The sequence below is a fragment of the Aotus nancymaae genome, unplaced genomic scaffold, assembly GCF_030222135.1.
Source record: "Aotus nancymaae isolate 86718 unplaced genomic scaffold, 86718_ANA_hifiasm-v0.15.2.pri h1tg000155l, whole genome shotgun sequence".
Lineage (NCBI taxonomy): Eukaryota > Metazoa > Chordata > Mammalia > Primates > Aotidae > Aotus > Aotus nancymaae.
Genome location: NW_026988570.1, coordinates 6,386,049 through 6,408,129, shown reverse-complemented (window position 1 = coordinate 6,408,129; position 22,081 = coordinate 6,386,049). Strand labels below are relative to the sequence as shown.

At 42.3% G+C, this 22,081-nt stretch overlaps 1 long non-coding RNA gene across 2 annotated transcripts; it reads left to right on the top strand.

The window, feature by feature from the left end:
• Window positions 1-293: 293 nt before the first annotated feature.
• On the top strand, window positions 294-16,442 carry LOC135272919 (uncharacterized). 2 transcript variants are annotated; one of them, XR_010340842.1, is made up of 4 exons: window positions 294-501; window positions 727-2,007; window positions 8,972-9,087; window positions 10,884-16,442. It is a non-coding gene; the product is annotated as an uncharacterized LOC135272919 (long non-coding RNA). The 2 variants fall into 2 exon arrangements; XR_010340841.1 differs by lacking the exon at window positions 294-501 and having other exon boundaries at window positions 608-2,007.
• The last annotated feature ends 5,639 nt before the right edge of the window (window positions 16,443-22,081 follow it).

Below are 22,081 nucleotides of genomic sequence, written 5' to 3'. Positions count from 1 at the left end.
GAACATGGAGCCTGGAAGTCTGTGGAGGGGGCAGGTTATTAGGGCCTGTAGGCCAAGACGGATGCTGAATGCCATCAGGAGCCCTAGAAGGGTCTGAGCCAAGGCTGGACGAGCTCTAGGGTTCTAAACCGCGCTGGACCTGCGGTTCGGAACCGGCTGCAGGAGGGCACCGCGCCCTCCCTCTGCCCCGCCTGCATTCCCTTGCAGGAGCCCCGACCCCTGAGCCCTTCCGTGCTCCAGCCCAGGTCTGCAGCCGCCGCTGGACGGAGAAGAGCGGGGCCGGGACCTGCCCTCACAGCCCAGCTCCAGGCTGAGTCCCGACTGAGCCCTCGGAAGCCCAAGGGGGCCTGTCCTGATCGTGCGGCACAGGAGGAGGGCGCGCGGTGGAACTCAACAACGCTTCCGCACGACGCTCGCACTCCATCCAGACACTAACTGGAGAACGGCAGCGTCTGAGCATCTGCATGGGATGCGCCCCGTGAACGCGCTCGGCGCTGCGAGGTAGCACCCAGGCCCCAGCCCGGTTGGAGCGGCGGGAGGGGCGTGTCCCCAGAGCCCTAGGGGCAGCGGGTGTAGCTGGGGCTTCTGGGCGGCAGAGGAGGAATGCAGAGTGCTCTCCACCAGCACTTCTGACTGAGAAACTCAAACGAGTTTCTGTTCCCTTTCTGGGACTTAGAATGAACAGAAAACCAGACATTTCACCAAAGCCATTTGCTTCTTTGCCAGGAAAACACCTGGCAGGGCTTATCTCCAGGGCCGCCAGCGGAATGCACAACGGCGAGTTTTTCCAGGTAGCCTCACGCGTGGGACTCCCTGCCACCCACCTCCTGCTAGCACAGACGCTGCTGTGGAAGCGCTGGGCTTCCTCAGCTTGGTTGCTTGGGTGCAGCAGAAAGTAAGAGGACGCTAGGCATTTCATATTTTGAAATGCCTCTTAAATCAATTTTTGGAATGTTTGCTCTTTACCATATTTTCCCCAGAAGACATTTAGAATTAAGAACTAGTTTGCTGCTTTCGAAAATCAGACGATATTGAGACAAAGCTTAAGCCAAAAAAACATGAATTGTAATTTCCCAAATGTATAAATGTTGTAATATACTGAGCCCAGGGTTAAGAAACTCATATAGTCACCTATGCTGTCAATATATAGGCATACTGTTGCAATATGCCCCCCTTTCTATAAACTATACCATCGGCGTTTATTTTTGTTGAAATGAATGCAGCTTAAATTTGAAGGACTTTCTGACATTTCTTAGGATGACTGGCGAATTCTTGGAGCATCAGAAAACCAATGCTAGAGATGACTGTTCAAAACTGGGATTACTGTTAGTGAATGAAGTTGAACAGTTAAACAATTAAGAAGTGGATATTCATGCCTTCTTTCATTCTGTTATTTACCTATTGGGTACGTTTGTTAAACACCAATTATTTGCAAGGGGCTGCATAATCTGTTAGAAAGTAGTGTGGGCTAGAAATTAACCCCACTTCTCAAGCAGCAATAGAATCTTGGCCCTAAGGACAAACAGCTTGAGACTCTAAGATGTTGAAGAATCAGGTGGAGGGAGTTCCTGGACCTGGGGTTACCCAGCTGGCTTTCGTGAGAGCAATTCAGAGCATCTCTCCCGCAAAGTTTGTCTCTATTGTCTTGAGCTGCCCAGAAGTAATTTATGTCGTAAGCACCCTCATTCAGAAGATTCATCTGCCAAAAAAAAAAAAAAAGAATTTAGAAAAATCCAAACATTTTATTGAGCAATTATAACGAAAGCAGAGAGACATTGCTGTCTTAGCCAACCAAATGCCCTTTTTCTTTCTTTTTGTTTTTTCTTTTGAATTTTGTAAAAAGAAAAAAAAAAGAAAAAATCTCTATATTAAATAGCTACCCCTCTCCCTCTTTGTTTATTATTTCTAAGGCTAAGATATGCCAAATATTGGTTTGACTCGAGAAACTTTTAAAATACACATTCTGCATACTTTTGCACATTGTGGACGACGCTATATAGCTTGCATGTGAGTATGGAGATTGATGCCCCTTAAATGGGTATAAGGAGGTGAAGAAATTCCCTTCCAGGAAAATAACTGTTTTTATTGGGTAAACATTTTGATCAACTGGGACCATGGGGCAAGGGGTGAAAGCTTCACAATGAAACACAGAAAAAAAGCCAGGATGAGATGTGAGACTTCTTGTGATGCAGCAACTCAGAACAGACAAGAAAGATGCAAAAGCCTTCCGCAAACAGCAGGGTAGGCAGAGTTAACCTCCCTAGAGCCTATGCTGTTGCAAACATAGTTACAGAAATTTGTTGAAGATGTTCTATTTTGAATCCTTCAACGTTGTAAGACAGATAGAGCTATCTCTGCAATTGGTGTCCAAAATTCTGATATAAGGAAGCATTCCAGAGCAGAATGGTATGGGATTAAAACAGTGTGGGCACTGGCGAGACCAATGACAGGAAAACTGGGGCAGAAGAAGCTGTGTTTACTCCCAAACAGTTGATCAAAATGTTTACCCAATTAAACATCTGACGATTCAGCCAGATACATCTAGTGATTTATGTGAGGAGCGATGGGAAGTTGATACCAAAACTAAGCCACATCTCAACTGTAATTACACATTTATATATATCGTACATCTCCTAAATATGCAGTACACTATACATGGTCCCCTTTTGTAGTGTGGATGCAATTATTTGATAATTATATAATAATCCTTTTGTCGTCTTTTTAAAAACATTTAAGAACATCTAAATAACATTTTCTAGTATTGTAAGAAGCCATACTGGATCCATCTGGACCCAAAATGATATTTACAGTTAAGTGTTAGGTGCCTGGAGAGAAAGTACAGATGCACAGACTGTTAAAATTGAGGTTTTAGGCAGTGGATGTACCAGCAGTTCAGTAGGAATATGAGCCACAGGTGTAATTTTAAACTTTCTAGTAATCACATTAAAAAGTAAAAAAAGGCTGGGCATGGTGGCTCGCACCTGTAATCCAGGCACTATGGGAGGCTGAGACAGGAGGATTACTTGAGGCCAGGAGTTTGAGATCAGCTTGGGCAACCTCGTGAGACCCCCCATCTCTACCAAAATTTAAAAATTTGCCTGGTGTGGTGGCTTGCACTTGTGATCCCAGCTATTTGGGAGGCTGACATGGGAGGATTACTTGAACCCAGGAAGTTGAGACTGCAGTGAGCTGTGATTGCACACTGCACTCCAGCCTAGGTGACAACGAAAGACACTGTTTAAAAAAAAAAAAGATAAAACAGGTAAAATTAATTCGAAGAATATGTTTTATTTAGCCCATTATATCCAACATTCCAACATGCAATCAATTATAAAACCAATTGAGATATTATAGTTTCTTTCATACTTAATCTTTGAAATCCAGTGTGTATTTTGTATTTACAGCACATCTCAATTTAGACTTAGTATATCTTAAGGACCCAGGAACCACAGTGGCAAGTTAGTGGCCACCACTAAGACTACTCAAATGTGTAACACACACTGACACACAAATACATGCACATGTGGGTGTGGACAGAGCCAGCAGCTGACAGACCCCAGAGGAGACAAGCATTTACTCTGACCAGATGTGTCGGTCATCCCCGTGGTCTTGGTTTGGTTGTTTATCTGAGCAAATGAAGAATAGCCCCAAACAGGCGAAAAGCTGAAGTGCCGATGATGTTTTTCTGGCAACATTTTTGCACTAGTATGAGCCAAAGATTTTATTGAAACACTCCATAAATCCCCCATGTTTCATAAAAGCTTGACAGATAAGGGAGGCAATTTTTCAAAGTGAGGGCCTGGATAATGAAAGTCCAACGACATTGATAGAAATAAATGTGAAAAGCAATTTAATCAGATCCCATAGTGCTTATTAAATCAAGAAGAAAGAGGGCCGCAGGCCCACCTCTGTCCTCCGATACCAAGAGAAGCACCCTCTGAAATAAGCCTAACCATGCCTGCTCCTCGGTGCAATCACACTCAAGGGGAGCTTCTTAAGAGGGGAGAGGAGGCATCTCTTTGAAAGCTTTCTCTGGACAGGACAAGCAGAGAAGTGCTCACTGTAAATGCCTCTGAACTGAGACAATGGGCTGCTATAAAGAAAATATGCACTGAAAATACACCTAACGCACCTCCCAGGGGCATGTTCAGCAAAATAGTGCTAGGGAAAGAGGAGGCGAGTGTGGGAAGGAAGATAAGATGGAGAGAAAGAAGGCTTCTCCCTTGGCCTTCTCTTAATTCAACGTGTTGCCCTCTCTGCAGCCTGCATGAGCAGGGCCCAGCAGAGGATGAAGCGTAAATTCTCTGTTCTATCAACTCCAGGACCTTCCTGTAATTATCTCAGCAAGAAAATACAGCCCCCTCCTCGCCATGGCCTCCTAGGATATCTCTAGTGAAAAATATCATTGTTTGAAATTCTTGCCTTCTGGATACTTTAAGAAAAACTATTTTCTTTCTTCCCCATCTTATTCACAAAGAGCACATTTAATACTTTTAAACATAAAGACTCTTTAAAAAAGGAGACAGAGGGAAGACTGTGAGCTGTTCAGAAACAAGAAACATCATATCAGTCTAGGGATGGGATTTTTTCTAAGACTGAGAAAACACAATGCTCATTTTTCAGGTTCATTAACTCCCTTCAGCTGTGTTTTCATGGTCTAGATACAGAAATATATAATTTATGAGATGGACCTCTTGCTCCCGCTCTAAAAATGTCAACTTCTTTATTCCATCTCCAACCCACATGAAAAGTGAAGGTATGGGCTTATTTTAGGAGGAGGCTGTCAGGGGCCACAGGGATGTCTATGGAATACAGCAGCCTCAAAAAAAAAGATTGATTTTACTTTTTATAATAATTAAAAGAGAACTGTGAATGTTTTCAAAAGAGCGGATACTGAAGCACAGATTTTGGAGGCTTCACGTGCAGTCCCTGCAATTCAATTACTGTGATGGAGACTGAGTACAGGAGATACTGTTATGGTGCCCTAGGGAAGGTCAATAGGTTGGATGGCAGGATCTCAGCTCCCATTTTATCATGAATATAACATAGATAAAGACTCAAGACTCTGCATGTTTGCAGCTGCCCTAAGCTAATTTTCCAGGCTCGCATCAAATAATAGCCAAAGATGATTGAATTTAATGTTCCCATGGTATTATAAGTTATGTCTTTTGGGAAAGAGTCTGAGCCTAATATCTAATGCCAAAGATATGATTAAACCCTTAAAAGTAAGTAAATAAATCATGCAGCAAGAAAGAGCAAAAATATTCCGCTGCAGCAATTACATTTACAGACAAAAGTAATGGCCCCAATGCTTAGAAAAATTAGATCACACAGAATTTCTAAGTATTTTATCAAATTAGTTTTTCTCCATGCAAATTATCCAACATTTAGAAAGCCATAAAGCTCTGTCACACTTCAGTAGCTATTAACAGCCAATTGGGATGATATGTGTCCTCAGAAGTAATGACAGGAGGAGGGGCACATTTAGCCTTGTGTCCACTCCCAACCACTAGAGTCAAGGTGGGGAGAGGGGCCACAGGCCAGTCTAGCTTGCTTGCAAGGGAGCAGCTGTGAGAAGTATCTAGAAAACCTAGAATCGAGGTCCAGCCCTGCCATGTCCTCACTATGTGATTTGAGATAAAGATTTTGTTTTCAGTTTTGTTGTTGTTGTTGTTTGTTTTAAGACAAAGTCTTACTCTGTCACCAGGCTGGAGTGCCGTGGTGTGATCTTGGCTCACTGCAACCTCTGCCTCCTGGTTTCAAGTGATTCTCCTGCCTTAGCCTCCTGAGTAGCTAGGACTACAGGTTCATGCCACCACGCCCAGCTAATTTTTTTGTGTTTTCAGTAGAGATGGAGTTTCACCATGTTGGCCAGGACGGTCTCAATCTCTTGACTTTGTGATCAGCCAGCCTTGGCCTTGCAAAGTGTTGGGATTACAGGTGTGAGCCACTGCGCACACCCTGGTGGTTTTTTTCCTTCTTTTTCTTGAGATGGAGTCTCACTCTCTAGCTCTGTTGCCCAGGCTGGAGCCCAGTGGCATGATCTCAGCTCACTACAACCTCCGCCTCCCGGGTTCAAGTGATTCTCCTGCCTTAGCCTCCCAAGTAGCTGGGATTACAGGCACCTGCCACCATGCTCAGCTAATTTTTGTATTTTTTTAGTAGAGACAGGGTTTCACCATGCTGGCCAGGCTGGTCTCAAACTCCTGACCCCAAGTGATCCATCCTCTTCAGCCTCCCAAAATTCTGGGGTTACAAGCATGAGCCACCATGCCCAGCCCACTTTGGTTTTTTGAGCCCTCAATTTCTCTGCTTGTAATCCGTGCACTTGTAATCCTCAGTTTCACAGCCTCATTGGATGTGGTGGCAGATCCCCAGACGTGGGAACTGAGTGCAGAGCACACAGTGCACAGAGGCTTAAGACATGCTGGTTTCTTGTACCTCACTGAGTCATTGAGAATCCCCCTGCTAACATGAAACAAAAGTCCCCTGTGGCCTCTAGGCAGGTCATAGAGTGGCTGTGCATTAACTAATCACCAGCTGTTGCACAGCAGTGGGGGATTAGCACCTTTGCCAAGAATTGGGGGAAGCAATGGGAGCAGGGCTGTGTTGGGGCCCAGGGTGGCAGGGCTGGGCCAAGTGGCACAGGGCAGGAAGCAAGAACTCTCCTGCCAGAGGACCACCAGGGAGAGTTGGAGGAGGAGCTGGGTTCTTGGTGGGAGGACTCCCCACTGGCAATGTGTAAGGCTGCTGCCCACATCCAGTCTCTGGTACAGTGGAGTAGGGCAGAGCAGGCTGGGTGCAGCCGAGAGGATTAGCAGGGTTGCTGACAGAACCAAGAGGACTGGTGAGGACTCTGGGCAGGCTTCTTTCTCCCCTGTTGGCAGGGGTGCTGGGCACTGCCTTGCTTTTCCGGCTCCCGTTTCCACCATCAGCTGTTCAGTCCATTCAGGACCTCGGCTCCTAAGAGGTCCCATGGTCCAGACATGACCACAGGAGCCCAGAAGAGGCAGGAAGGGACCAAGAGCACGGTGCTATGCCTGTCTCCAGTCTGTTCAAGTGATCAGCCTTGTAGTTAGTTTTGTTTTGAACAATAAAAAGCTATGCATGGCTGGGCAGGTGGCTCACACCTGTAATCCCAGGACTTTGGGAGGCTGAAGCAGGTGGATCACTTGAGGTCAGGAGTTCTAAACAAGCCTGGCCAACATGGTGAAACCCCACCTCTAATAAAAATACAAAAAGTAGCCGGGTGTGGTGGTGGGCACCTGTAATCCCAGCTACTTGGGAGGCTGAGGCAGGAGAATCGCTTGAACACAAGAGGTGGAGGTTGCAGTGAGCCGAGTTTGCACCACTGCACTCCAGCCTGGGCAACAAGAGGGAAACTACATCTCAAAATAAAGAAAGAAAGAAAAATAAAGAGAAAGAGTTAAAAAAAAAAAAAAAGAGCAATTACCCAGATCTCACCACCAAAACCAAAAACCTTTTAGATTTTTTAAAATATAAATTAAAGACCAATGGAACAGAACAGAGGCCCTGGAGGCAACACCACACATCTACAACCATCTGATCTTTGACAAACCTCACAAAAACAAGCAATGGGGAAAGGAGTCCCTGTTTAATAAATGGTGTTGGGAAAACTGGCTAGCCTTGTGCAGAAAGCAGAAACTGGACCCCTTCCTGACACCTTACACTAAAGTTGACTCCAGATGGATTAAAGACTTAAACATAAGACCTAACATCATAAAATCCTTAGAAGAAAACCTAGGCAAAGCCATTCAGGACATAGGCATAGGCAAGGACTTCATGACCAAAACACCAGAAGCATTGGCAACAAAAGCCAAAATAAACAAATGGGACCTAATTAAACTCCAGAGCTTCTGTACAGTAAAAGAAACAATCATTAGAGTGAACCAGCAACGAACAGAATGGGAAAAAATTTTTGCAATCTACCCATCTGACAAAGGACTTATATCCAAAATCTACAAAGAACTAAAACAGATTTACAAGGAAAAAGAAAAACCCATTCAAAAGTGGGCAAAAGATATTAACAGACACTTTTCAAAAGAAGACATATATGAGGACAACAAACATACGAAAAATGCTCATCATCACTGGTTAGAGAAATGCAAATCAAAACTACATTGAGATACCATCTCACACCAGTTAGAATGGTGATCATTAAAAAATCTGGAGACAACAGATGCTGGAGAGGATGTGGAGAAATAGGAACATTTTACACTGTTGGTGGGAGTGTAAATTAGTTCAACCATTGTGGAAGACAGTGTGGTGATTCCTCAAGGACCTATAAATAGAAATTCCATTTGACCCAGCAATCCCATTACTGGGTATATATCCAAAGGATTATAAATCGTTCTACTATAAGGACATATGCACACGAATGTTCACTGCAGCACTGTTTACAATAGCAAAGACTTGGAACCAACCGAAATGCTCATAGATGATAGACTGGACAGGGAAAATGTGGCACATATACACCATGGAATACTATGCAGCCATGAAAAACGATGAGTTAGCATCCTTTGTAGGGACATGGATGAACCTGGAAACCATCATTCTCAGCAGACTGACACAAGAACAGAAAATCAAACACCACATGTTCTCACTCATAGGTGGGTGTTGAACAATGAGAACACATGGACACAGGGAAGGGAGCATCACACACTGAGGTCTGTTGGGGGGAACTAGGAGAGGGACAGTGGGGGATGGAGAGTTGGGGAGGGATAACATGGGGAGAAATGCCAGATATAGGTGATGGGGAGGAAGGCAGCAAACCACATTGCCGTGTATGTACCTATGCAACAATCCTGCATGTTCTTTACATGTACCCCAGAACCTAAAATGTAATATATATATATTAAAATACATATATATTAAAATATATATATATATGTTAATACACATACATTTGAAGCCTGAGGCCTGCAAGGTGTGTGGATGTTTTATTTCCTAGAACTGTGCTCTTCTTGTCTGGAGACCCCCACCCCCATCACAGGCAGGAGGAGGATGCTTTGAAGCTCCCACTGGAGCCAGTTACAGCACTTGGTTGTGAAAAACAGTCTCTTTCAGGTGAGCACTCTCTTTGGAGGTAATGGTGTGTTCAGAAGTGTTTCTTCCTCCTCCCCTCTTTCCAGGACAAGATAAAAAGTTAAAAGTAAACACACACACACACACACACACACACACACACACACACACACACACACACTCCAATCCCAGGAAGTGGCAGCACTGGGTCCCCAGACCGAGCTCCACTGTTAGGTTCAGGAAGGACGCCCGGTGGATGGGCTGAGTCTTGAGTCCCCTCACACATGGTCCTGGTTGCTATCAGGGTCTCCACTTGCACCTCCTTTATAACAGATGGTTGTTAAGCTTCCCTCCCCATGAAGGAGCTAGCCCCATCCTAACCCTCCAGTCTCTTCCTTGTAGCTTGTGGAAAACCAAACTTTGATTCTGTGACATAAAAGTCCTTCCTCCCTGGGCTAACAGTCCTCTGTGCCCAGCCCTTAAGGGAAAAAGGTTACAGAGAAACATTGAACAAACAATAAATGTATTATTTGTGAGATATAATCCCTGTTGAATATGAAATAGTGTTTTGTGACCATCTGTATTTCAACAGCATACCTTGAACATCACCAAGAGGCAGCCTTCCGCCTGTCTCCTCTGGCCTCCCCCTTCCTCCTCTTCTGGAATACCCTCTTTGTCTTTCTTCAACACCTTCAACTCTTTCCAGGCAGGCATCAATGTGCCCTCCCTGGAGCCTCCTTAGATGGCCCTGCACTTAGAACAAGACTGTAAATCAGAGGTTCGTGCAAAGGATTTCCTCCCTCTGCCCTCAGATTTTCTGAGTATTAAGGTGGTCACAGGGCAGAGAAACTTTGGAATAAAAACTCCAGCTGGAGGTTGCAGTGAGCCGGGATTGCACCACTGTACTCCCAACTGGGCGACAAGGGCGAAACTCCGTCTAAAACAAAACAAAACAAAAGACTCCAGCCGGAACTGTTCCCAAGGTTTTCTCAGGCCTATTACAGTAAATTCTTTTTCTGTAATAAACCTTATGAAGACTTTAGTAGAATCACTTATTTGTACATAAGAAATCACCTCTTTTACATGACAAAAATATTCTGGGGATGCTCATCATTAAAATATTAAAGGCCTGGTTTTCAGATAAAGAATGTGCCTTCACTGCACTAACAATTCCCAACATGAGTTGAACAGACTTGGAGTCGAGCATACGCCTTTTCTCCAGCCCCAGTCTCCCTCCCCTAGCTCCACACAGATACTTAAAAGCTGGAGCGGGGACAGAGGACAGAACAGTACACCCTATTAGTTTAGACTCTACCACATTATAGATTTGTGGTAATGTAAAATTTTAACAGAATGAGTCAGATAAGAACAATTCCATAAATATTTGTTATTGAAATTGGTGTTTATCTCATTACTTCTATTTTAAAATTTTCTATTCTAATTAAACAATAATGAGATATAATGTCATGGGGTTTCTCCCCTTCATCATTTATTTAGGGATAGAATAGTTCTATGTTTTTAATTATATATAGGTCCTCTTAGCACAGTTGGAATTTTCTTTACTAGAGCTAAAAACTACTTTTGATTTCTTCCTTTTGATTACGTCTTTTATTAATCAGGCAACCTGCTGTGTGGGGATCCTACCCCAAAATGCCTCTCCATCATCCATGCCAGCCTGGCCTCACCATCCCTGCTGCCCTGCCCTACCAGGCATCCACCGCCACTGGACCTCACGACTGGAGCAGCTTCCTAACCAGGGGGCCACCTTCAGGCTGTTCCCCCAAATTATTTCCATCTTTCCAACCACCTTTCTAAAGCATTCCTTTGCTTATACCCAGGTAGATATTAACTAGAAGATAAAATCCAACTTCTTCAACATGATGTTCCAGTCTCCTGACAGTCTTCCAACTGGATCAAGGACTCATTCACTTTCATCTCCTGATGTCTGTCTTCCCTATCAGGCTTCAGATAACATTTAAGTAACTATGCTTGTGATTGCTTATAAAATATATTCAGGCCAGGCATGGTGGCTCACGCCTGTAATCCCAGCACGCTGGGAGGCCAAGGTGGGCAGATCACTTGAGATCAGGAGTTCAAGACCAGCCTGGCCAATATAGTGAAACCCTGAAAAATACAAAATTAGCCCAGCATGGTGGCGCCTGCCTGTAGTCCCAGCTACTTGGGAGGCTGAGGCAAGAGAATCACTCTAACCTGGGAGGCGGAGGTTGCAGTGAGCTGAGATTGCACCACTGCACTCCAGCCTGGGCAACAGAGCAAGAGACTCCATCTCAAAAAAAAAAAAGTTCATTATAAAATCATCTTCCCTACTAAAGAGGTCTTATGCAAATATGGGATTTTACTGTAAGTCAGAGGTAATTTCATAAAGTAATGAATAAGTCAAATTTAAATACAAATGACATACTAATGATAAGTCATTTTTGGCTATTTCTTAGTTCAGAAGGCTTCCCACCCTATCCCCTTCTGGTTACATAGTGCATTTCCAGGTCTCCTGCAGATGCTTATGGGCGAAACTTCACCTTATTTACTTTTGTAGCGGCTGTTCCTGTCCAGGGCCACTGTTAGCCTTCGTACAGGTGAGAAAAAGGTGATCCCCTTTGGAGGGAGACAGCCCCTTGGGTGGGTGTGGCTAGCTGAGCATGAACCAGAGCCCAGTTCCCAGTCAGTGTTGGCTGGGAGCCCTTGAGAAAGGGACACAGACACAAGTCCATGCCGTGGCCTTGCTCCCGGCACTGCGCCTGGCTGAGTAGAGGTGCTTCATAAATGTTGGTTGAAAATGTAATAAAATGATGGTCCTTTCATTTCTTTTCTCAGAAATATTTACTCATTATGTGGACCACAGAATTCGTACAGTTATTGCAAACAGTTCCTGATTCTCTTTGTGTCTCAAGCACTTGCATAGAAACTACTATTTTTCAAATATGTATTCAGTTATTACATACAAATAATATGTTAGAAATTCACTTTTAACATTCATAAAATTCAGTAGAATGTGATCACTGGGTAGTTTTACAATCAATGAATTCGAAAGGTAATATAAACTTGTGATCACAATGGTTATTAGGATTTCCATTTATGTGGACTAGATGATTAGAACCAATCTTCCCTCCTGGGACATCCAGAAAATTCCATAAACTATTTTTTAAATCTATGTTTTTAAAACATAGACAAGAATTATAAGGCTAAGATCCAGGATAATACCAAAGTCAGGGAGTTCAGCCTTTAGAACTGCTCTTGCTCTGGCTACAATGAAAAGGATGGATGATAGGCTAATGGTATTTTGGACAGCCTCTTGGGGTTAGAGAGAAAAGCACTAAGAGAAGGGACCCAGTACTTTCCGAGGATTGGTCCTGGCAAACCCCCTGAGTTTTGGGATGAGGCCTAGTGATAAAGGAGAACTGATCAAAGGTGTCAATCCACTTATTCAAATCTGAAACAAGATAAATACAAATACATACATCAATAATAAAACTGCAGAAACCAAAGTAAACATAAATATCTTAAAACAGCCCAAGATGGAACATAGATTGTATTCAGTTACTTAAAATAAGACTGCTCAACAGAAGTATAAAATCTGGAATATGGTAAAATGCTATCTTCAGTGTGCTGGAACAAAGCGCCTGACTTCCTGAGTGTGAAGCTCCAAGACTAGGAAAAGAAGTGACTTATTTAGTGAAGAAAGCCTAAACTTGATACCAAAACCAGACAAGGACCTTATGAGAAAGTAAGCTAAGTAGCTAATTTCTCTCATGAATATAGATGTGGAAACCCCGAGCTACCTATAATCAAACTGAATGCAGCTGTAGATAAAAACATATCGTAAGTAATTTACATTCATCCAAACAATGCAAAATTGGTTTAACGTTACAAAAACAATTATTGTAATTCACCACATTAACAGAATAAAGGAGAATACATGATATAAATGACTCAATACATGCAGAAAAAAAATTTGATAAAATTTAACATCCACTGGCAAGTACTAGAGCACCCCCTCCCCAAAATTTAACATGCATTAGGCCGGGCACGATGGCTCACACCTGTAATCCCAGCACTTTGGGAGGCCAAGGTGGAAAGATCATTTGAGGTCTGGAGTTTGAGACACCTGACAAACATGGTGAAACCCTGTCTCTACTAAAAATACCAAAAAAATTAGCTGGGCATGGTGGCAAGCACCTGTAGTCCCAGCTCCTCAGGAGGCTGAAGCAGGAGAATTGCTTGAACCCGGAGGCAAAGGCTGCAGTGAGCAGAGATTGAGCCACTGCACTCTAGCCTGGGTAACAGAGGGAGGCTCCATCTCAAAAATAAATAAATAAATAATCCATTAAATGATATATTTTTAAAACTCTTAGCAACCTAGAAATGGAAATAACATTTTAATCAAATAAAGGGTAACTAACTACAAGATGATCTCTAGTGACTATCATACTTAAGAGTGAAATATGGAAAGTTTTCTTTTTGAAATGAGGATCAGGACAAGGATATTGTCTATCAGTGTCTATCTCTATTCAATATTGTCCTGGAGGTCTTAGGCAGTGGAGTAAAGCAAAAATAAATAAGAGAGCAGGGGGAAGAAACTACCATTATCTATGAATGCTATACTCGCATAAGTAGAAATGCAAAAGAATATACAAATAAACTATTAAGATCAATAACTGTGTTTAGCAACGTTGCTGGATATACAGAAGTCAATAATTTAAAAACCAGTTGCATTTGTATATACCAATAAACAACCAAAAAAAGAAATTTGAGATTAAAAGTATATCAATCTTTAAAAAGATTAAATTAATTAAAATTTGAGATTAAGAGGTATAGGAAAAGTTACAGTATCAAGAAAATAGGAATGAATCTAACAAGAAATGTGTGAGACTTCTGAACAGAAAGTTAAGTCATTAGTTAGAAAATTAAAGATCTAAATAAATGCAAAGAGATATGTCTGTGGATTGGAAATGTTAATATTACACAGATGTCAATTCTCCTTACATTGATCTAGATTCAATGCAGTTCCAACAATAGACTTTCTGTGTGCGTGTACTTTCCCAAAATGATTCTAAAATTTATATAAAAGTACAAATTGTCCAGCAGAGTCAAGTACTCTTCAAAAAAGAAAAATGAGCAAAGTGGGAGAGTTTATTCTATTGGATATCAAGGCTTCATATAAAGCTGAAAGTAATTTATATTATTAGTTCAAGAAGAGAAAAATAAAACCAATGGAACAAATTGGAGACCCAGAAATACATCATGCATATATAGACACTTGATTTATGAAAAAGATGTAGAATAAGGGGGGCAAGAATGATCTTTTCAATAAATTGTACTGGCACAATTAGATATCCATATGGGGAAAAAGGTGAAATGTGACCCCCACTTCATGCCATATACAAAAATTAATTCCAGGTGCATTATAGAGCTAGCCGTGATAGAAAAAAAATAGTGAAGGCTTTAGAAAGTAATACAGAAAAATAACTTTATGTTTTTGGGTTAGGAATACAAAAAGCACTAACTTAAGGAAAGACTGACAAATTCGACTACATTAAATTTACAAACTTTAATTTATTAAATGTTACCAATGGGAGAGTGGAAAGACAAGCTGCAAGGGAATATATTTGTAAAATATATCACTGCATAGAGAGCACACATAGAATATATTTTAAATGCCTACAACTTATTACAAAAAAGATACATATACCAAATAGAAAAAAAAAGCTCAAAACCTAATGTGGCTTGAGATAAAAAATAATTAATTAAAAATAAATAAATTTGATAAATTTAAAAAGAAAAAAAGAGGGAAAAGACTGGGATAGGTACTTAACAAAAGAGGAAATCCATATGGCCAACAGACATTGAAGTATTAGGGCTTCTAGAGAAACAGAACCAATAGGATGTACATAAGAGAGAGAGATTTATTTAGAATTGGCTCACACATTTGTGGAGACTGACAAGTCTGAAATCCACAAGAAAGACCAGCAGGCTGGAGACTCAGGGGAGGGTTGATGTTTCCGGCCTGAGTCCAGAGGAGTCTGGAGGCTGAATTCCTTCCCCTTCAGTGATCTCAGGCTTTGCTTTTGAAGTCTTCCATTGATTGGATTGGACTCTGCTTGCCTAATGGAGGGTAAGTTGCTTTACTCAAAGTCTAGATTTAGATGTTAATGACATCTAAAAAACACCTTCACGGCAACATCTAGACTCGTGTCTGACCAAACAACTGGATACCATAGCCTAGCCAGCTGGACACATAGTTCACCATCACATTCAACCTCTTTAATGATGGAAAAATGCAAATTGAAACTACAATGAGATATCACTAAACTTACACCAGAATGTCTAAAATTAAAAAGACAAACCATGTAAACTGCTAGAATGTGGAGAAACAGGAGTTTTCATATGCTCCAGTTGATATGAAAGTTACTACAACTACTTTGAAAATCAGTTAAGGATTATCTTAAGCTATGACCCAGTAATCCCACTCCTTGATATTTACCCAAAAGAAATACATGTACATATTCTTGAATTTTGAAAGTTCTTTATTCTAGATTTTAGTCCTTTATCAGATATGTGGTTTGCAAATATTTTCTCATTCCATAGTTTGCTTTTAAGTCTTTTTCATAAGGTCTTTCACAGGGCAAACGTTTTGGGGTTTTTTTTAAATTTATTTTTAATTTTATTCTATTTATTTATTTAGAGACCAGGTTATGACACTGGCTAGTTTTTGTATTTTTGATAGGATGGGGTTTATCACGTTGCCAAGGCTGATCTTATACTCCCCGGCTTAAACAATCTCTCCTCGGCCTCCTGAAGTGCTGGGATTACAGGGTGAGCCACCACACCCGGCCAGGGCAAAGTTTTTAATTTTGCTGAGGTTCAATTCATACATCTTTTGCATTTAAGTCTGCAATCCATTTGGAGCTAATTTTTTAGCTCAGTTTGAGACAGGTCAAGGTTCATTTTCGCCTATGGATGGCCAATTTCTCCAGAACCATTTATTGAAAAGGCAATTCTTCCTCTATCGAATTGCTTTTGCACTTTTGATAAAAATCATTTGAGCATGTTTGTGTGGGTCTACTGGGTTTTCTGCTTTTCCACATTTGTCTACATATCTGTCTCTCTGCCTATACCACATTCCCTTGATTACTGTAGCTACATAGTGAGATAGACTGGCTCCTCCTTCTTTAATCTTTATCCAGCTTGGTTAAGCTATTCCAGGACCTGTGCCTTTTCATGTAAATTTGGGATAAGATTGTCTTTGTCTACAAAGCACCTAGCTGAGATTTTAAGAGAAATTGTATTAAACTTTTTTTTTCTTGAGACATAGTTTCCCTCTGTCACCAGGCCGGAGAGCAGTGGCGCGATCTTGGCTCACCACAACCTCCATCTCCCAGGTTCAAGCAATTCTCCTGCCTCAGCCTCCCGAGTAGCTGGGACTACAGGTGCGCGCCACCATGCCCAGCTAATTTTTGTATTTTTTGTAGAGACAGGGTTTCACCATGTTGGCCAGGATGGTCTCAATCTCTTGACCTCGTGATCCACCTGCCTCAGCCTCCCAAAGTGCTGGGATTACAGGCATGAGCCACTGCGCCTGGCATACATTAAACTTAATCGATCTGGAGATAATTGACATCCTTATGAAGTTGAGTCATCCAACTCATGAACTTGGTTGGATTTACTTAGTTAAATCCCCTTTGAGTTCTTTCAAAAGCATTTCATAATTTTAGCATGCAAATTTTGTACATATTTTTATATTCATAACCAAGTATATAATTTTCTTTGGAACTGTTATAAATGGTATTGTGTTATTAATGCTGGTTTTGAAATGTTCATTATCAATATACAGAAATGTCATTTATTTTTCTGTATTGCTACTATATCCTGCTGCCTTGCTGACTTCACATTAATTCTAGGAGTTATTCATAAATTCCTTGGAATTTTCTATGTAGACAACCAGGTCTTTGAAAAATAAGGGCAGTTTCATTTCTTTCTTTCTAACCTTTGTGCCTTTTATTTCTCTTTCTTGCCTTATTTCAATGGTCAGAATTTCTAGCACTATGTTGAATTAGAGTGGTGAGAACAGACTCCTTGTCTCTTTCCCAATTCTAGGGAGAAAGCATTCCATCTTTCTCCATTAAGTATTTGTTTTTTGTTTTTTGTTTTTTTTCAGACAAGGTCTTGCTCTGTCACCCAGACTGAAGTGCAGTGGCACAATTATGGTTCATCAAAGCCCCGAACTCCCAGGATCAGGTGATCCTCCCACCTCAGCCTCCTGAGTAGCTGGGACCACAGGCACACCACCCTGCCAGGCTAATTTTCGTTTTTCTTTTCTCTCTCTTTTCTTTTTTTTTTTTTTTTTTTTTGTTGTTGTTTGAGACAGTCTTACTCTGTCATGGAGGCTGGAGTGCAGTGGCATGACCTTGGCTCACTGCAAACTCCACTTCCCAGGTTCAGGCAATTCTCCCACCCACCTCAGCCTACCAGGTAGCTGGAGGCGCACATCACCACACCCGGGTAATTTTTGTATTGTTTGGTAGGGTTTTGCCACGTTGGCCAGGCTAGTATCAAACTCCTGACCTCAAGTGATCCACCCTACTCGGCCTCTCAAAGTGCTGGAATTACCATACCCAACCTGATTTTTGTATTTTTTGAAGAGATGCGATTTTGCCATGTTGCTCAGGCTGGTGTTGAACTTCTGGGCTCAAGCAATCCACCCATCTCAGCCTCCCAACAAGTTGGGACTACAGGCATGAGCTACTGTGCCCAACCTAGGTTTATAAATAGATGCTCTTTCTCAAGTTAAGGATTCTCCCCACCACTCCCCACCATTACTAGTCTGCTTAGAGTTTTTATTGTGAATGGGCATAGGATTGTGTTAATCTTTTTTTCTGCATCAAATGATATAATTATTTTTATTCTTTAGCAGGTTAACATGGTAAATTACATTGATTGATTTTGGAATATTGAACCAGCCTTGCATATCTGGAATAAAGCCCACTTCATCATGGTGTATGTAATTCTTTATATATGATGCTGTATTAGATTTACACAATTTCGTTGAGAAATTTTATGTCTAAATTTATAGAGATAGTGGTCTATAACTTTCTTTATTGCACTGACTTTCTCTGGTTTTGGTATCAGGGTAATACTAGCCTTATACGATGAGTTGGGAAATGTTCTTTCTTCTGCTGAGATAGATTGTGTAAAATTGGTATTAATACTCCTTAAAGTATTTTCATCTGAAGATTTCTTTTTTGAGAGCATTTTACTTATAATTTTAATTTTTGTAGTGGCTATGGAACTATTTAGGTTGTCTTTATCATCCCAGTTGAGTTTGGTAGTTTGTAGTTTTCTTAGCATTAGCACATTTCTTCTAGGCTGGCAATAAATTCTCTTAAGTTTTCTTTCGTCTGAGAATGTCTGATTTTTCCTTCATTCCTCAAGGGCATTTTCAGTGGCTATTGGATTTGTGATTCTAAATTCTGTCTTCAAGTTGAAAAATGTCGTGCCTCTTCCTGCTGGCCTCCATGGTTTCAAGATGATAAATCCACTGTCATTCAAACAGATGTTCCCCATGAATAATACTTCATTTCTCTATGGCTCTTTCAATATTTTCTCCTTTGTTTGTAGTTAGGGGTGTTTAATTATGATGTTAAGAAGTTTAATTATTATTTTTTTTGTGTTTACCCATTTGGGTTTGCTCTGCCAAGGGAACAGAGGATCAGCTCCCAGCTCGAGTGCTCACCCCACTGTGCCAGAGAATCCAAGCGCTCAATCAGCTTCTGCAGGGTGGAGGGTACAAATGAAGCTGAAAGCTCCTGTTCAACCCATTAGAGTTTTGCTGGGGTAGGGCGGGCACTGCCAAAAAGGTTTCCTTTTGTTGTCCGGCCAGCCTTTTCCCTGTGCTTTGGCCAGGGAAGATCAGGCTTTTTTTTAGATGTTTCTTGTCTGTGCCTGTTGATGGTTTCTGGTTGGAGGCTTCTGCAGTGCCCCGTCCAGGGTATGGGGGAGTGTTAAGGAAACCCAAGGACTCACACCTGCCATTCCTCAAGGTCTGAGGTCCCTAGGCTTTTTCCTTCCTTACTCCAGCTTTCAGAATCTTCTTCTGCTGTCTGTTGGGTTATGTCCAGAGATTTTACCCATAAGAGGGAGTGTCTGGGAGGAATGGGACTCTCTATCTTGGGGAAACTAGCAGTCAACACTTAGGTTTTAATGCACTTTCCTCTATGTTTTTCATATTTCACTATTAAAAAGAGCTAAAAGTCAAGAGAGAAGATGGACATCACACTTGAGAAGATTGGGAGCTATGACTTGGTACAAACTACTTTCTGATCGACATATAACAAATGATGTCTTACAGTATCTTACAAAAAAAGTATGTGTGCCAATTCATGCTGACCTTTCTGGATAGTTCAATTTAGGGAGGTTACTTAGCAAGTAACTCTTCACAAACCAGGGATAGCTCTCCAGCACTGGGTCTTCCAGCTCATAGCCCCCACCAAGTGTCAGACCTACCTAAGCCCCTTCTAGTCTCATTCTCTTTTTTCTTTAAATGTGCCCCCTCACTTTTCTGTAATATTTCCCATGCCATTTTCATACCCTCTCCTCCGGCATGGGCTGTGGATAATCTAACCATGACTAGTTATTGACCACTCACAGTGTGTTCTGTACAGATGGGTTTTACCTGAGCCCTGTGGTTTTTGAGGAGGCCTCGGATGCCTAAGGTTGGCAAAGAATGAGCTCCTGTAACCACCCCCTCATTCATCCCAAAAGGCCCTAAAACTTAGAACAAACTATTTGCAATTAATCTAGGAATACAGGATGGTGGAGATAGGGCCCTGGCCCCACCTGCGCTCCATGAAGTGTCCTGAGCCAGTTGTAAAAGGAGCTGAATTTGCTTACCTGGTGGCTCCAGAACCAGCTCTTGCCTCACTGTGCCTCCCTCTGCCTGCTGGCTTGCTGCTGTGTCTTTCTTCTTCATCTCTCTTGCCATAGCCCCTCAGCTTGGCCCTGCAATACTCCAGGTTCCTCACTTCCCTGTGCTTTCACTCCCTAAACTCCTCTCCCCTCCTCTTCTGGGGCATGGCCCTGGGGCCTCCCACTGAAAGGACACAATAGTCCCATAGATCCTTTTTTGGATAAACATAGAAATTGACCCTTCTGGTCTTAAGTTTTGAACCTTACATTTTTTTTAATCTGAATTCCTTCCTCAGGAAACACCTTCAGTTCTCTCAAGAAAAAAAAAGAAAGAAAAAAAGAAAAACTCACGGGGTCAACACATCCAGACAATGAGATGCCAGACCCTTCATTCCTTATGACTGCTTCCTTGCCCCTCCCTAGTTCCTATTTTCTTACACATTGTTACCTTTCTTACCTGGTGTAGAAACCCCTAGTTTTAGATAGATAGAGAGATGGATTTGAGACTGAGCTCCCATCTCCTCATCTTCTCAGCTGCAGCACCCAGCTAAAGCCTTATTCCTTGGCAATACTTATCATCTCTGTGATTGGCTTTCTGTGCAGGGAGTAGCAGGACCTAGACAGAACCTGGGCGTTTCAGTAACATCACCTGCCTCTGCTTTCCAAGGCACACTCAAAAAGGAGGGGGCTGGGCTGGTGCATTCATCCCGGTGTCACTGTTTCACAAGAGGAGTCGTGGAAATCGTAATAATCAAAACTCCAGTTCACAGAAATGAGTGAGGTTGAGTGCAAAGTTAAAGTGGACAGCCTGAAATGGGCTGTGTTATTCCTTCCTAGAGAAGTCATCACCTCTCAGGGAAGCGTCTGGCTGAGTAATGACTAAACACAAAAGATCACTGTCCAGTCAAGGAATGTATCACACTAAGACCTGGTGACCGGTTTAAAGGAAATGTATTTCCCATGGCTGATGTCACAAGGCTCAGCTTCCAAGAGCTCAGAAAGGACTTACATTTCACCCTGTGATGGCATGGGTCAAATAGGCAACCTCTTTGAGGATCCAGGGAAAATTAGCTCCTAGTCACATAGGGTGCAGTTCTTAGCTCCTAGTTTCCCATCTGGAGTTCTCTGTTAGGCCCACAGAATTAGCAAGCTCAGTGTGGAATTAGGTGATTGCTCCTTAGCAGTGGCAGTGCAACCTGAGGGAAATTACTGTTCCATTCTGACCTGTGAGTTCCAATCAATCTTAGCTTTAATCAAATGCTCTGTGAGTTGCTACAGGAGTTTCATTTAAGCCACCACCTGAGCAAGAGGTGAGAGGTGGCCCAACTGTGACATCCCAGAAGACACATCTAGTTGGCCAAGGCCTCCACTCTCAGCTAGAGGAAAGACCGCCTCACCCATGGGGAAGGGAGAAAGCGCATGGATGGAGTGGGATGAAGAATGGAAAGTGAGGAGAAAGCCCTTCCATGGTGTAAAAATCAAGACATCCGCGGAAGCCTCTCACACATTCGGCTGATGTCACCGCAAGCAGTTTCACCAGACAGGGTGCTGAGGCCAGCACAGCATCTGTCTGCAGATGGTGCTTGAAGAGACTAAGGTTGTGTCCTGGAGTTCTAAAGTTCTAATCCTTTTCTTCGGTCCTATTTCATCTTCCTGCAAAAGAAAGCGGGGGTGGGGAGGGACAAAAGAATTGCTATGCAGTTCACTCCGGGAAATGCCTTGAAATAAAATCAACAAGATTGATGTGCAGGCAGACAGGTAATAACTTTAAAAGTGAAAGAAATCTCAGAAGATCTATGGCATTTTTAACAAAACAGGGGGAAGGTGGGCAGCGCGCAAAACTGCGGAGCAGTAATTACACCCACAGGAAGTCCCTAATGAACTTGAAAACAAAGCTCCGAAGAAAGGGAAAGAAGATAAATGCAGAGTTCTGTTTACGTAACCGTAGGGGGTTTGAGCACCAAGAACTTAACAGTGCCTGAAACGCAGTGAGGAAATAGGAGGGAGGGCAGCGAGCATTCAGAAACAGAGTTTTGGCAGAAGGTCAAAGAGAGTGAACGGATGTGGGGGGAGGGGAAGACGGGGGTGGGGCGTGGTGGTAGCGCTCAGGGCACAA